Genomic DNA, 16,672 nt, shown 5'->3' with positions numbered 1-16,672 from the left:
TAAAGCTACATATGATTTAACTTTTGACCCCGCAATTGCATTTGTAAGTATTCACTCTGAAAATACAGCTCCATAGTACAAAACACCATATTTACAAGGTAATTCATTTCATCATTATTTGCAATAGGAAAAAATTCTAAATTCCTATCCATAGGAATCTGACTAAACTGTATCTCTCCACCTGATGGAGTAGTATGTGTTTGTAAAACAAGAATAAGAAAGATGTTTATGAATGGCTTTGGAATAGGAGCCAGGTTATATTGTTACGTGAAAGAGTTCACCTTATTTCAAGGTGAAAGAGTAAGAATATATATTTGCTTATTTTTACAAAAATAAACACAGAAAGGACAAATCAATTAAAGGAAAGGGTCACGAATAAGGAGGCAGGTGGGAACAGACAGTAAAGGCATGGGAGACCTCTTTCAATACGCCGTTTTTGAATTTTTGACTTTTGATCCATGTAAATATATTACATATCAAACATAATAAATTAAAAAGGATGAACAAAATCAAACCCTAAAATTAAATACAAACAGAAACAAGTAAACTGGATTCAACTCAACAATAGAACCACATTCAAATCTCTTTTGAATACAAGCACTCCATACGCCTTTAGTGGGGTACATTCTGTAACAATAATAACTGTAAAGCAGTCTTGAACTTTACCTAGTTGGTTAGTTGTTGGTATTGGTATTGATACTAGTATAGTAGTAATTCTGAAACTATTTTGTATAGACCATATGCTAAAACAAATAAGCAACTAGATTGATATTGTCAGAAAACAAGGCCAAGACTTTCTCACTGTGGAAGGAGAGACAAAAATTTTAGAATGGGAGAAGGTGAGAAGGAACATAGTTGTACTGAATTTAAATTGGAACCATCAGATTATGCCCATGATTTAAAATAATACGTAAATTTCTAAGCCTTGTCAACTGAAAGGCCTAGAAACAGTGACAGTCCAGTAACAATGAGCACACTTAGTTCCTAGATCTTGGTGTCTAAATAGCATTTCTCACTAAAAAGAAGCTGACATCCTTGGAGAAATGGTTGATTCCAGGTCTACGGGAGGGAAAATACAAAGTGAGCCTGGAATGTCCTTTTGTGCTATCAAGTGGGGACATGGGTACATGTCAAAAGGCCCCAGGAGCCAGCTCACAGTGGAGTGGCCAAATTTGGAAACATCTGAATATTTTTAAAAAAAAAAAAAGGGTGCTATAGACGTAATGTCTGTGTCCCCCCAAAATTCATATGTTGAAACCCTAACCCCCAATATGATGACATTTGGAGGTAGGGCCTTCGGGAGGTAATTAGGTTTAGATAAGGTCATGAGGGTAAGGCCCCAAGATGGGATTAGTGCCCTTAAAAGAAGAAGAAAAGATCAGCACCCTCTCTCTCTCCTGCCAAGTGAGGATACAGCAAGAAAGCGGCTGTCTGCAAACCAGAAAGAAGATTCCCAGCCGAACCTGACCATGGTCAGCACCTTGATCTTAGACTTTCCAGCTTGCAGAACTATGAGAAATAAATGCTTGTTTAACCCACCCAGTCAATGTTGTTTTGTTAGGGCAGCCCAAGCTAGCTAAGACAGATGGTGATGTTTTATAAGACATTGAATTAAAAAAAATCCTTGACTCCATAGTAACACTCAAAGAGGAAAACATACAGAAAAAGAAGGGGAAAGAAAGGCAGGGATAGAGGGGGAATTATGATTGACTAAACTTTTTGAAAGCCACCATTTTACCATCTCCAATGTAATCACCAATTTAGGCATAAATCATCAATAGATGCTAAAATCATTAGATTAAAGCTTTTGAAAGACAGGATATTTACATGTCTCAAAGTATCAGCTCACAGATTGCTTATTAAATGATAAAGAGAGTTATCTTTACAGATATCACCTTAACCGAAGATCAACTTTAGCACCCTCAATAATGGAAGAGCTGACATCATGCTTCCCAAGGTGATGCAATGGGAAGAAGGCAACATCCCTTATGAGGTATAAGGCCTAAATGTTCGTCTTGCATCCAGTCATGACAGGGATGATGAGACATGTAGGACTAGTCCTGGGTCCTCAAAACTGTCAATGTCATGGAAAGGAAAACAAAAAGCAAAGAGATTGTTCTAGATTTTACTAAGAAGATGAGGAAACCAAATTTTATTCATGAACCACAATGAGATCCAGGATTGAGTGGGGAAAATGCCCACAGTGATACAAGGCATTTTAAAATATGAACTGCATATTAGATAACATTATTTAATTAATGTGAATTTCTTAGGTGTCATAATGGTGCGATTATGTCAGAGAATGTCCTTATTATCAGGAGATATTTACTGGAAGTATTCCAGGGAAAAGGGTCATGATGTCTGCAAATGAGATGAAATGTTAAGACTGCTGACTTTGTATCAATCTCTCCACATTTCTGCATATTTTACATTTTTCAAAGTATTTTTTTAATTACTATGGACTTATCTGCATCCCCATATAACAAAATCCCTCGCACAGATCTCCATTCCACCTGTTCCTTTTATTTCTAAGATTCTTGATAGGAGAAAGCCTCAAAACAGGGATAGCAAGCCTCTTGTGCTTCTAGAAAAGCTGCCAATAGCCCTTTAAACAACTTGTGTGAGGATCCACAAAAATAACGCTTCCTAACTTGGTGCTGTTCTTGATATAATTTCTATTTTGCGCAGACAAAGTGTCTAGCAGAGTTCCTGGCTCACAGCACCCAAATGCACTCTTCCCTTCAGACTTTGCAAGGATGGCCCACAAGGTCCTGGGGATCTGGATCCAACAAAACCTAGGCCTCATCTCCTGCCCTCCTGTCTTCACCAAGGCTCCACACACTCTTCAACCTCTGATGTCTTGCCTCTGTGCCAGTCTTTGAAGAAACACACACATGGTTCCTCTGACTTGAAGGCTTCCCGCCCCCACATACAAAAGTAGAGGTTCCTTCCCTCACAAACCCTCAGCCTTTATCAGTCCCTATTAAACAATTCCTGTGCTGCATGATAATTACTTGTTCATTCACCATTCTCACCCCCATCAGACTTTGTTTCCTGTAGAGCAAGAAACACATGTTCATTATCTTTGTAAACTGCCGCATCCAAAGCACATACTAGGCATTCATATCCTTTGGTGAATTGAATTAATATGAAACACAAACAATCCTAATTCAATTTCAGACTCCTCTTTTGGCTCTTCATTTGCTTTGGCATGTTCAAGGGACCAAAGCAGCAATCATAAAAGACTCCAGAGATCAGCCCTGTAACCAGAGACAGAGGAGTCGTACTTACATCCTCCCATTTTGGATCTGCACTTCCAGCCAGCCAAATTTTCATTAACATTAGCAGAAATGAATCTCAAAGAACCAAGATTCAATGAAATGGACCTCAGTGTGAGCTTAAACCAACCTCCTTTTCTAGAACGAACAGTCATCATTCCTCTGAAGTCCCTGGCAACCCCCCAACTTGGTCCCAAAGCATCTATAGATAGCCACAGACAGTCCCCAGACAGCACTAACATTCACGGCCGGGAAGAGAAGGAAGAGCTGCGGTTTATCAGGATGGCACTAGAGGGCCGACAAAGATTGATGCACCTCCCTCCGCTGTTCACCTCCACGTTCAGATCTATCAGTCTTCATCCAGCCTTTTCTCATGACTTGACTCCTTGACTCCCTCCTTTTGTCAGCTGATGCTTCTTGACCCTAAATTGGCTACAGCACATCCCACCTGCCCTCTCATCCTCCTTGTCCCTGTGAGAACCTGCTTCTCTGCTGATAATATTAGAAACTGCCCATTCACTCTCACCTTCCTTACACTTCTCCAATCCAAGCTGAACTTGGCCGTCATCTTCTACAACTTCAATAAACATAATGTTCACCCATCAGATCCCACTTTGTGGCAAAATAAAAAAAAAAGTACTAATAACTTTCCCTCCTTGAATGATTTGACAGTAAGCTGCAGGCCTGAGGTCCCGTTATGCCCATATGCTCCAAGTACTTTCTACATAACTGCAGTACGGTCATTAAAATCAGGAAATCTACTTTGGTACACTACCACAGATCTCATCCACATTTCACCCAGTGTTCCTCCAAGAATGCAAAGGGATAGAGCCTAAGATCACAGGTTGCATTTACTTGTCATAATCCTTTAGTCTTACTCAATCTGCAACAGTTCCTAGTCTTTCTTTGACTTCCATAACGTTGACAGTTGTAAAGATTTCCAGAAGTTATTAATATTTCATAGAATATCCCTCAGTTTGGGTTTGTGTGATGTTTTCTCATGAATGGATTCAGGTTTACCTTGGTTTTTGTTTTTATTTTGGAGAGGAGGAGCTATTACAGAAGCAATGCCATAATGTTCCCACTCCATCCTAGCAGGTAGTGGTGTTGTAGTAACTTTGCTCACCTGTCCCTCCTTGGATTCTCCTCCTCTTTTTACATTTAAGAAGTATTTTGTGGAGCAATACCCTGACTATGTAAATATCCTATTCTTTATCAAACTTTTGCCCACTAATCTATCACTCTTAAAAATGTCTCGCCTAAATTAATTACAACTGTAATAATTGCCAAATGATTTTTTAAATCCCATCTTTTCTTCCACATTTATTAGTTGGCATTCTAGTGAATTTAGAACATTCTCATTTATTTCCTATATATTTATAGTGATATGGACTCATAGATTTCATATTATTCAATGATTTATGATCTATTACACTATCTTTATTCTGATGCTGAAACTGTCCCAGGTTTCAGGTTTCAGGCCAAGGTGCTTGGCCAGGGCAACCACCTCCAAGCTGGCTCCTGTGCGCTTTTGATATGTCCCCATCATTCTTTGAGCACTGTCTTACTTTGTGACATGAAAAAATATTTCAGGCTCAATTTGTATTTCCCCATCCCCAGGCCCAGATTCAGCCATTTCTCCAGGGAGCCCTGGCTCCTTTTAGTGAAAAATGTCACTTAGAAACCAAGGCCTGGGTAACAGGTGTGCTCACTGCCACTGGGTATCACTGCTCCCATGCATGCCCATGGGCACGGCTAGGAAATAAAAGTAACCTAAATGCCCAGGGGAGCTTATTTGCTCTTTCCCTCATGTAAGAACACAGCAAGAAAATACTGTGTGTGACCAGGAAATGGGTTCTTACCAGACACTGAATGTGCCAGTATCTTGATCTTGGATTTCCCAGCCTCCAGAATTGTGAGAAATAGGGTTTTGTTGTTTATAAGCCACCCAGTCTATGGTATTTTGCTATAACAGCCTGAATGGACCACAGTGTCCAAAGTCTTGCTCCCACAAAGTAGGCAAGCCTCAACATCTGTAAAATCTCCTAGGATCCTGGTCTGTCTCTTCTTCATAACCCAGAACCCCAAGGGGCTGTGGGTACAGGGCAGAGGATGGGGGTGGGGTGGGTATTCTGTCTCTAAGTGGTCCTTCTTCTCTTCACATTTTTGTCTGGAAACTCCTAGTTCTATCTGACTGCATCATCCTTGCCATACTCTGTGCATATGCTTCTAGCTTGTGGCTTCACAGATGGATTTTTTGGAGTCCCTGGGTCCCAGGGAGCCTAAGAACTAGTCCTGAACCTTGCACAATTCCATTCCAGCTCCCAGAACCCAGCTCCTAGAAGGGGGCCTAGCACCCAGGGACCTATTTGTTCTAGAGAATTCTCCCACTGAAAAATCCAAAAAGGATGTATATTTTTAATAGCAATAGTCCATCCTTCCCTACATTAATCTCTAATGGATAGACAGTGTAGCATGTACCTTTCTAGGTTCATGGAAGTGACAAGGTCTGTTCTCTTCGGCTAGTTTTGCATTTCAGAGTCTTTTTCCTTCCCTACCTGTGAAACCACAGCTTTCTAAAAGCACCACTGTTATTCCTCCCTTAACTGCTCTTCCCAGCTTCCATCTCCAGAAGCACCTGTCCATCTGGGTAACACAAAACCACACATAAATTATCTGGTTCCTACTACCTACTGCAGGAGGCTGGCATGGGGTGAGAAAGACCCATTGGGCACATGAAGCAGCAGTTCACAGGGAAGCTGATCAGAAGTCAGGCTCGGTCCATTTCAGATTTCATCTTCTGCTCTTTAGAAATTCCTGCAGGGTTCCATACATGATGGAAGTTTAATAAGACTGTCAAGCTAACTAGCTGTGATTTCTAGTTTCCCATTAAAAGTCACTACAAAGTCCTAAAATTCTGGACATGAGAGAGTTTTCACTTTATCAAGGTGGGAGAGGCATGTAATAAATATCTGCAGACCTGCAACATAACATGACACTGGTTATTAAGGCACAAGGAGCCAATATTCATGAAATAGTCCCTTATCCATTAATAATAGCTACAAAATGACATAGCCCACCTCTGTGCTGTGCTGCAAATTTATACTATTTAAGACTAACGAATAAATGAACTTGAGCTGGATCTATTTTTGGTGTAGAAGAGTAAGATCTTTCCAACCATCATTTCAGACATGAACCTGTACTGAGTCAAGGTCACCCTTTCTAATCTAGGGATTCTTAACTTTTGGGGGTTAGAAGTCACTCTGAGAAAGTGATAAGGCTTACAGACCCCTCTACCTCTGAGTGGGTAGAGATGCAGAAAAATACACATTTGTACAAAAACAGAATTGTGTGTATAATTTCATGGAGTTCAATCACTTAAGCCTCTCCATGAAACCACAAGTGAAGAACTGGTCTCAAACTTCAACATGCCAGTGAATCACTAATCCTGCTTTCAGTGGCAAAGTTGTAGAACATGGGTCAATACACTCTTTGTACAGGGACAGATGGTAATATTTTAGGCTTTGTGTGCCACACAGCATCTGTTACAACTTCTCAACTCTACCACTGTTAACAGAAAGCAGACATTAACAATATGTAACAAATGGACATGACTGTGTTCCAATAAAACTTTATTTACAAAAACATGAGGTGGGTTGCATTTGACCCCTGGGCTATACTAAAAGGTATCACTTTAAAGCTAGCACAAGGAATCTAACAGCAAATCACAAAACTAAATCCAGCTCTGAGTTTTATTAAGGGATCACATTTTTACCACAAGTTTATCATATTCACTTTGTTATTTTCTTAACCAGAAATTCTGCTTATGACATTTTTTCCTACTGAACAATTTGTCATGAACAAGCCATTGTTCCATTTTCTAGCCATCACAGTGAGTGTCAGAATAATTCCACATTATAAACATTTCCTGAAAGCCCCTTTGTGGCCTAGTTTTCTAACTCACAGCACAGTTCTATTAATTGACAGCTGACCACATACCAGACATAAAAGCAAAACACATTCTTTCGCGTTCCCCAGTGGCCCATTTCTCTTCTGGAGGCTGCTGTCATTGCTGGAACAAGGCTGGCAGCTGTCACACCCAAGCCGGTAGTCACAAGGGCTTTGTTTCCCTGGAGACTTGTTTCCACAAAAATTAGGACCCGCAAGAGACTCTTCTCTGGCCTCTCTCTTCCTTCATGGCAAAAAGTCAAATGCTGGACTATTGAGCACCTTCATGAGTGAGTTTCTGTTCTTCCGATGTATTAGTCTATTTTCGTGCTGCTGATAAAGACATACCTGAGACTGGGCAATTTACAAAAGAAAGAGGTTTATTGGACTTACAGTTCCACATGGCTGGGGAGGCCTCACAATCATGGTGGAAGGCAAGAAGGAGCAAGTCACATCTTATGTGGATAGCAGCAGGCAAAGGGAATGCTGGTACAGAGAAACTCCCATTTTTAAAACCATCAGATCTCAGGAGACCCATTCACTATCACAAGAACAGCACGGGAAAGACACAGCCCCATAATTCCATCATCTCCTATCAGGTCCCTCCCACAACATGGAGAAATTATGGGAGCTACATGACAAGATTTGGGTGGGGGCACAGAGCCAAACCATATCATCCTGTTTCATGACTCGTTCTGGTAACCTCTCCATTCACAGCAACCTGACTCTACAGAATGGAAGTGGTTTAAATGTGTTTTCCTTCCAAGTGTCTTGCATTTTAAAGTTCAGAGCTAGCCAGGTATCTGATAACCTGCTTTGTGGGAAGGATTTTAGAATGCCAGGTATGTGCCAAGAGCACCTGAACAACTGTTGCTGAATGACTGAGAAAACTATTTTCTTTTCAGCTCCTGCACACCCTACAGAAAAGCCATCTCTCACTAGAAATGACTACGGTCAGTGGTGTGTTTCTAGTCAGTTTCACTGGTTTCTCAACTTAAGCATCACTAAATTAGATATTAACATTCTTCAGGATTGTTGGCTATTGTTTAAAAATCTATAGCAATAACTGTTGTTTTAAAACAGTATGGCAGTTCCTCAAAAATTAAATATAAAATCAACCTATCATCCAGCAATTCCACCTCTGAGTATTTACCCCAAAAAATTGAAAGCAGGGTCTCGATGAGTATTTCTACACCCACGTTTGTAGCAACATTATTTACAACAGTTAAAACGTGGGAAAATACCCAAATGCCCATAGACAGATGAATGGCAAAGCAAAATATGGTATGTCCATACAATTGAATATTATTCAGCCTTAAAACAGCAGGAAATTCTGACACATTACAACATGGATGAATTTTGAGGACATTATGTTCAGTGAAATAAGCCAGTCACAAAAAGCAAATACTATGTGATTCCACTTACATGAGGTACTTAGAGTAGTCAAAATTATAAAGACAGAAAGAATTAATAGAATCATGGTTGCCAGGGAATGGGGAAGGAGGAGTCATTATTTAATGGACATAGAGTTTAAGTTTTACAAGATGAAAAGAGTTACGAAGATGGATGGAAGTTATGGTTGTACAACATTGTGAATGTATTTACCACCACTGAATTGTATACTTAAAAATGGTTGAAATGCTCGATTTTATGTTATTTGTATTTTACCACAGTAAAAATAAATAGATAAGCAGATAAGGAGAATGAGAGAAAAGAAAGAAAGAGAAAGAAAAAGGGAGAGAGAGAGAAAAAAAAGGAAGGAAGGAAGGAGAGAGAGAGACAGAAAGAGAGAAAGAAAGAAAGAAAGAAAGAAAGAAAGAAAGAAAGAAAGAAAGAAAGAAAGAAAGAAAGAAAGAAAGAAGATACTAATCATTTTATATGAAAGTCAAAGTCAAATTCATGAGCAAATATCTTTTATAACATCTCACACCAACAAACCTGAGAGGAGTTATGAGTAAAAGACTATTGGACAATCATAAAAACAATACCTTACCACTATCCTTCACCTTGGCAAAAGAAAACCATCCATTATGTCGATCTGGTGGAAAAAGCCACGCTGGTTCTGGTGAGTTTCATGTGCTTGTTGGTATTATTGTTTGTGTGTAAGAAACATGTTCAGGACTGCAGAATATTTACAGTAGCATTTTTTATCTAAAAGCTAAGCTTCCTTTTTGAAATCACTAGCACAAACAGGCCAACAAATTGTTCATCTTGTGTCTACCCAATGACTGGGGTTTACGACAGAATAAGCGTAACCAGAGCATGGGTCGGTAGGTCATACGTGCTTAAAACCTGTATGTCTAATGAGGGCAGTAAGATGTGATGAAACTTGATTTATCAAGGGAAGGTGCAAAATGCATTTTAACCCAGTTTTAAAAGGCTCTGATGACCTTTAGATATTCACAACGGCCTTGTTAAAAAAAAAAAAAAAAAAAAAGGCATTTATTCACCTACTAGCCCCAGTGATTAACAATTTATGAAGGGCAACTAACAAAGAGCCTATTTCATTCATTTTATTCCTTCCGTTCCTCCTGAGGGCCATAAGTGGACATGAGGGCTGAAAACATTGGTGCCACTGGAGGATTGTTATACAAGTGCAAAGGCTGAGTTAAGATGATTTTATTTTGTTGATGGGTGGTGGGTTTTTTGTTTGCTTTTACAGACAGGATCTCACTCTGTTGCCCAGGCTGGAGTGCAGTGGCCTGATCATAGCTCATTGCAGCCTTAAACTCCTGGGCTCAAGCTATCCTCCCCCGTCAGCCTTCCAAAGCAATGGGATAATGGGCGTGAGCCACTGCTCCCACCCAAGACGATTTTCTTATTCACTTGTAGAGGTGACAGTTTTGGCTGTGCTATGTAAGAAGAGCAATGCTAGGGATCTCAAATAAAACCTCATTAAACAATGAAGTCTGCTCAGAGTGCCAGACCTCTTGTCAAGCCCACACACCAGCCCCAGCCAGCTGGGCACGCAGAGCAGACCACTCAGGCCGCCGCCGCTCAAACTTACTCAGCCACCTGGGAGCTTCTGTGCTAGGAAAACATCAATCTCTCTTCTATTTAGGTGAAGTTTGAAGTTTATAGTCAAAACGGCTGCTTCCCCTAAAGCAGGTTTGGAAAGTTTTTATAATGTTTCATTTTAAAATGGCAGATACATTTGTACTTTAAGACATTGAAGGGTTTATGTGAAGTCAATTTTTCACCAAAACAAGGCTATAGATTACTGCCCTATAATGCACTCGCCATCTTCATTCTTCAAGGAACTGACCTCCCATAGCAGAGGCAGTCCGAATAATAGTACTCCTCATTGCAACCCTCCTCTCAGGAATCACTTTTGTTTGATGAACATGACCATAGGCCTGTTCAAAAATTTAGTCAATGCACACTGCTACAGTCTCAACGTTTGTGTCTCTCCAAAATGCATATGTTGAAACCTAATCACCAATGTGAAGGTATTAAGAGGTGGGACTTTGTGTGTGGGGGCTGGGGGATGGGGGGGGGTGACTAGGTCATGAGGACTCAGCCCTCCTGAATGGGGTTAGTGCCCTTATAAAATAAGTCCAACGGAGCTCACTTATCTCGTTCCACCATGTGAGGACACAGCAGATGCCCTTTATGAACCAGAAAATAGGCTCTCACAAGACACCAAATCTGCCTTGATCTTGGACTTCCCAGCCTCCAGAACTGTGAGCAAGAAATTTCTGTTGTTATAAGGCACCCAGTCTATGGTATTTTCTCATAGCAGCCTCAAAGGACAAAGATATACACTTCATAATTCTCAACCCAATCACTCTCTCTTGTTCTTGCCTTTTCCTCAATGTTTTCTTTCTTTTTTTAATAAAAAACAATCCCAAAAAACTATCTTTGGGGAGTTCCCATGGTGTCATCTAATAAAAAGTCAAAGGTACAACAGTCACACAGTCACTTACTACCAAATAGTAAGCCCCCTTCTCACCTCCCTCTACCCACTGTGCCTGTGCAATCTCATCTCATTCAATCTCATCTCATTGCTACCTTGAGCCTCTGTTCATGTTGCTTCTGCTGCCAAGAGTTTCTTCTCTACCTCCCTGACCGTGGACAATTCATTGTCTTACAGGTTGAGGTAAGGGGAAAAGTGGTCCCCAACTCACAGATGCACACTCATTGAGCACCTACTCCTTCCTTTCCCCGCAACACTTTTCTCCTGAGTGATTCCTTACTAAATGTTTGCTAGGGTGGAAGCTCCAGAAGTCCTTGCTGCCACCAACTCAACACTGAGCAAACACCTGGCACCGGACAGGTGTTCTGTACAGTCTGGGAAATTCATAGAAACATTTATGAAAGAAGCACCAGACATAGAAATATTAATACTGCTCTCCTCACCTTCATTAGTACGAAAGCCAGACAATGCAATGCACTGATATCTAGAAGCACTAAACTGCCTGCAGAGAAAGCTTTGCCTGAGCTGTGGAGACTCTGGAGCTTGGAAATCCACTAGTCTGGATTTGAGTCTCAACTCTTGTCACCAATTAGTAATGCAGCCTTCTGCAAGTTAACCTTACTGTGTATCTGCTTCTTCATCTGTAACTCAGGGACAATCACACCTCCATCAAAATACTGTTATGAGGATTAAATGGGGGTAAGTAGCAAGGTATCCAGCCCAGAAGTGCACATAGTAGCTGTTCAGCAAACACTCACCTTAGCCTCACCTCACTATTCGGAGCAACTGCAACATTGCCACCAAGAAAACAGAACTTTCAGAAATAAATAAAAAGAGAGAAGTGGAGAGAAAAACATACAAAAAAAGAAGTACCAGAGTAACATTTAAAAGCAAAAATACATCTAAAAGGGCAGCAAAGCTTTAACACACAAGCAAATTGGGGCTTTGAGAAATGTGCTATTTCTATTTGCATGGGGTCTGCTTTTGTGGGCGACTTGAAACTTTCATTGCATAATGCCATAAAACACAGCTCTGCTCTAAAAAAGGGTTTGGTATTGTTACAGTCAGAGCTGGTCAAACAGTGGCAGAAATCTCTCAGCTCAGAAAAAATTCCCGCAAGTGTCCTCAAATCTGTTAACTATGCAGAGGTGGTTTTCCTATCAAGGGAGGATACAGGCATTGCATATTCTGCCCCTAGGCTTACTCTCAAAATCACTACCGAAACCATGGTGTAAACATTTATGTTTCTTAAAACACACCTCAGAGAAAGCAAGCCACCAACAGTGATACAATTTGAAACTTAAAACTACTAAACATCAATAGTCATGCCTTTGAGATCACTCCTTGGGTTTCTCACAGGTGTCTCAAAGCTAGTATTTCCAAAATGGAATTCCCAGTCTCCCTCCCATCCACTTCCCAAACCTGCTCTAGCCACAGTCCTCCCCTTCAGTCAATGGCCTGGCCTTCCTACCTATTCTTCCCTCTGCTTGGAATCTCTTCTCTCAGATGCTGATGTATTTTTCCTTTTCACCTCCTTCAAGTCTGAGCTCAAATACCACTTTCTTCAGAAGGTCTTCCTCGACTGCCTTTTCACACATTGCAAACTCTCACAACACTCACGCTTCCCTTTCTGTGATTATTTTTCTCCAGATACAGATCATCTTCTAACACCTTATGTAATCTACCCATCTGATTTTACTTGGTGTCGCCCGCTATCTCCCCAGAACATAAGCCCCCTGTGTGTTTCAATCGGGGCTGCGTTCCCAGCATCTAGAACTGTGCCTGGCGCACAGTAGACACCTGATTTTAAAAGTGCCTCTGGGCTCTTCTCACATCAGCTAACTAAAACCCTATGAGGCTATGAGGTAGCATGAAGAGCAGGCTCTAACTAACTCTTCCCTGTCTCTCCCTCTCCCTCTCTCTCTGACCCACCACAACAGCTAGTTTTCTAGCTTTCTCAATATTTTTGCAAGATATCAGTGCTTCCACAATTTTTCTAACCATTAGTAATTATGCCACATTTTTTAATGATTCCATAGCCTAAAAGAGAAGCTCTAAGTTTATATGTCAAATATAGTCAAAGAAAAAAAAAATCAACGCCACCCTGCTACCATCACCTTCCCCCAGATAAAACCACAAGTCAGTAAGAGAATAGCAAGCAACATCCGTATGCTTTCTACACACAGCCCCCCCAGACTGTATGTGGGCTAAGCCTAACACAGTTACCTTCCTAAGTAGTATTTGTGGAGAGGCTTTGGAAGGAACTGTGTGTAGGTCTATGCAGGGTTAATGGTCCTACAAGGCCCCCAGAGACCAGCACCTGTGGAAAGCCCCTACTGACCTCAGAGAGGAGGGGGCAAGACAGCAGCTGTCACCAGAAGCAGTGAAAGTTTGGAGCCATGGAAGAGGCGTGCCCGGCAGGAGCTGATGTACAGATGGGGATAAGAGGCTCAGGCAGGGAGGAGGAAAGTACTCAGAATTCTCCATCTTGTCTTTCAGTCTCCTGCCAGTGGCCTAACCCAACCTGAAGCCAGAGGACAGGAGAGCCAGGACACAGCCCACAGAGGTCTCAAAAGACTGCAGAATGATCCACAGGGATGCAGAATGATCCACAGGGATGCAGAATGATCTCCAGCACAAACCAATAGCCCATGGAGATCCTGGACTCTGCACCAGCCCAGGGAAGACAGGGAAGGGGAGCCTGGAGAGGGCCTTCGAGCATTCCTTACTTTCCTGTCATTGTCAACTGTGAATCCCCCGGGATTTGGGAGCCAAGTCTGTGTCAACCCGTGCTATGACTCCCTGCCTCCTCTCTCTCACTCCACTGAGGGGAGATGGGTGGAGAATCGGGGGAGTACTGCCCTACGGGGCTTTAGCAGCTCATAATCTGAGTACTAAATCCTTTGTCTGGGGCAAATGGTCTCCAGTACACAACACATAAAAAACAAGACCCAATCACTATGTGGCATGGCCAGAAATTTTCCTTTTTAGAAAATCTACATTTTTGCTACCTTGAAGTTAACCCTGAGGAATTTCCCTGGACCCATAATTACTTTTGAGAACTTGGCTCCCTTTTCTAAAATTATGTCAAAAGTATCACAAGTGGCCAATCCCTGAGCAATTACAACAAATGCCTACAAAGCTTTAGGTGTCATTAGCGCCTCTTCCTCCCAATAGCCATATGAAGGGGGTTGAAGTAACCTACCCAAAGTACCACTGAGCTGATGCCAAACCCTGTGCAGTGTTCCAAAATATGCAGAAAGAAATTTCAAAATTTAACTCAAATGGAAAGTTCTTAAAACTATGGTTTTAGATTATCCAAAACAAAATGGATCTCTCCTCTATCAATTAGTTTGAAAGCACGCAATTGTATGGACTGAATCCTCATTGAATGAGTGTTGTTGTGGTTGTTGTTTTGGTTTGGCTTGGGTTTTTTTAAGAGAAGGGGTCTCACTATGTTGCCCAGGCTGGTCTTGAACTCTTAGCCTCAAACAATCCTCTGCCTCAGCCTCCCAAACGGCTGGGACTACAGGTTTGAGCCACCATGCCCTGACATCATCAAATGAGTTTGAGGAGCACCTGGCTTCTGGGTTAAGTTCTATCAATACTGTGTGACCTGAGGCAATTCTCTCTCTCAGTGCTTACTATCTCTAAGATGTCTAAATATGGTTTCTCTTCATCCAAACCTGGCAGGGACATATTGGGGTGAATTAGCCAACATTTTCTTCCTCTCTCTTTTAGAGCTTCTTCTCTCTCAACCACCTAACTGTGGATTCTACCCAAGGCAATAATACAGTAGTGTTGAAAGCACACATAAGTATGGAATCAAATGGAAGGCCTTCCACTGAGAAGCTCTTTGAACGTGGGCACGTTATCTAACCTCAATGCCCCTTGTCAGTAAAATGTGAACACTAAGAAAGCACGACATCATACCGCTTCTGGCTGATAAAATGAGAAATGTGTGCAAAGCCCTTGACATATCGCCTGGCACAGAATAACTCCTTGAATGCAGAATGCTATCATTATCATTATTACAATCCTCTCATTTTTCATATTGGTTTTTAAGTGAAATTGGTGACAGAACAAAATTTCTTTGAGCATTTGCTAGAATTATTCTATACCCTTGAAATAATAATTTTCCACTCTTGAAAAGCAGAGTTAAAAATAACACAGTGCAATTATGATCACCATCAAACTTGGTTAACAGTTCTAATCACTAATAAATTTCAAGTTACTGAGAGGCAGACTCAAGCTCCATATACTTGATTAGAGCACAACAAATATTTACTAAGGGAATCTTGGAAAAAGGAGGATTTCAGTTTGGACCGTTTGCTATGAAAAAGATATAAATTCAGGACAACAAAGTAAACCTGTATGTGAATGTTACTCTAAAAACAGAGAGGTTAAAATATAGACAGCTTTATGGTTTATCCAAACCACTTCTTTGAGCTCATGGAACTGATGAGAGCTTACTCACCTCCTACCTTGCATCCTCCCCCTGAGCACCTCACCCTTAGGCTGTGAGGTGTGCAGGTACTCAGGAAGCTCCATCCAGCAGACAGCTTGCACCCCTGAATGGCTAGTGAAGCTCTGGGCACATGGAAATGCCCAATTACCATGTTTGCTTTGATACATGATTGACTGTGTAGCCAATCAAATCAGAGAATCACGGCCACTCCCCAGGGTACCTACCACCCGGTGCATCAGCCAGCAACCTCTCTCTGCTTGGTCCTCGAGACCATCTGCTGATATACACAATGATTAAAAACAAAACAAAACAAAAAAATCTTATGATCTGACACTGGTCGGAGCAAATAAACCTTCTGAGGTCTTACCTTTCTGACCCATTAGAAAGAGACAGGCTGTACTCACCCCATCCCTCCCTCCCATCACTACTTTGTGTCAATATTTTAAAGCAAACTTTATTTTTTTATTTTCATTTTTTAAATCAAACTTTAAATCACTGAAGTCCTTCACAAGGGTGTCCACTTTGCATAAACACTGCATCTATACCATATTTCTACCAGTAGTAGGTGTCCAATAAATGCTTATTGAAGAGAGGAGGGAGGAAGGAAAAGAGGAGAAAACGCTTACCCAAGTGCCTGGGCTGCCCCAGCTTCAGGGGTGAGGCTACAGTGAGACGCTCAGGAACGGTGCCCAGTTTTCCCCGTGCCTTATCTCATCCTTACGACAGCCCTGTGGAAGGGGATCTTATTTATCCATTTTCTACAGATGAGGAAATGGAGGTACACATAAGTGACGTAACTACCTGAGAATCCCCCAGACAGTAAGTTTCAGAGCCAAGGGTTAAACTGAGACAATATAATCCAGACTGTCTGGACACCCAAGTTCACCCAGGGCAACCTTAAAAAAGCCAAGCATTAATGTTTCCATTTATAGTTGAGAAAATTAAACTCAATTGCTTAAATAACCAGTAAGAAGTTACGCGGCACTAGAGCCTCTACTTGGTCAATACCATAGGATACTAGAAAATAACAACCCCCATCTGTTCTTATACAGCAGTACATGA

General features: G+C 41.3%; 2 protein-coding genes across 4 annotated transcripts in view; both read right to left on the bottom strand.

Moving 5' to 3' along the window:
• Positions 1-16,672, bottom strand: part of LOC139355280 (ring finger protein 152) — a 63,582-nt gene that overhangs the window by 27,196 nt on the left and 19,714 nt on the right. The window contains exon 1 of one of the 3 annotated variants that reach the window (XM_071085240.1): positions 7,278-8,986. The exons of the other annotated variants lie outside the window; for them this stretch is intronic. The gene's annotated coding sequence lies outside the window, so the exon portion shown is untranslated. Of the gene's footprint in view, positions 1-7,277; positions 8,987-16,672 lie in introns of those variants that run through there. 3 annotated transcript variants of the gene reach the window in all.
• Positions 7,549-16,672, bottom strand: part of LOC105477021 (translation initiation factor IF-2) — a 52,637-nt gene continuing 43,513 nt past the window's right edge. Inside the window, exons 5-6 of the mRNA XM_071085334.1 lie at positions 16,237-16,338; positions 7,549-7,580 (exon numbers count right to left, since the gene is read on the bottom strand). The gene's annotated coding sequence lies outside the window, so the exon portion shown is untranslated. The remainder of the gene's footprint in view (positions 7,581-16,236; positions 16,339-16,672) is intronic.

Source organism: Macaca nemestrina, chromosome 19, assembly GCF_043159975.1.
Source record: "Macaca nemestrina isolate mMacNem1 chromosome 19, mMacNem.hap1, whole genome shotgun sequence".
NCBI classification, from domain to species: domain Eukaryota; kingdom Metazoa; phylum Chordata; class Mammalia; order Primates; family Cercopithecidae; genus Macaca; species Macaca nemestrina.
The sequence above is the reverse complement of the archived record's forward strand: the minus strand, read 5'-3'. Positions and strand labels throughout refer to the sequence as shown.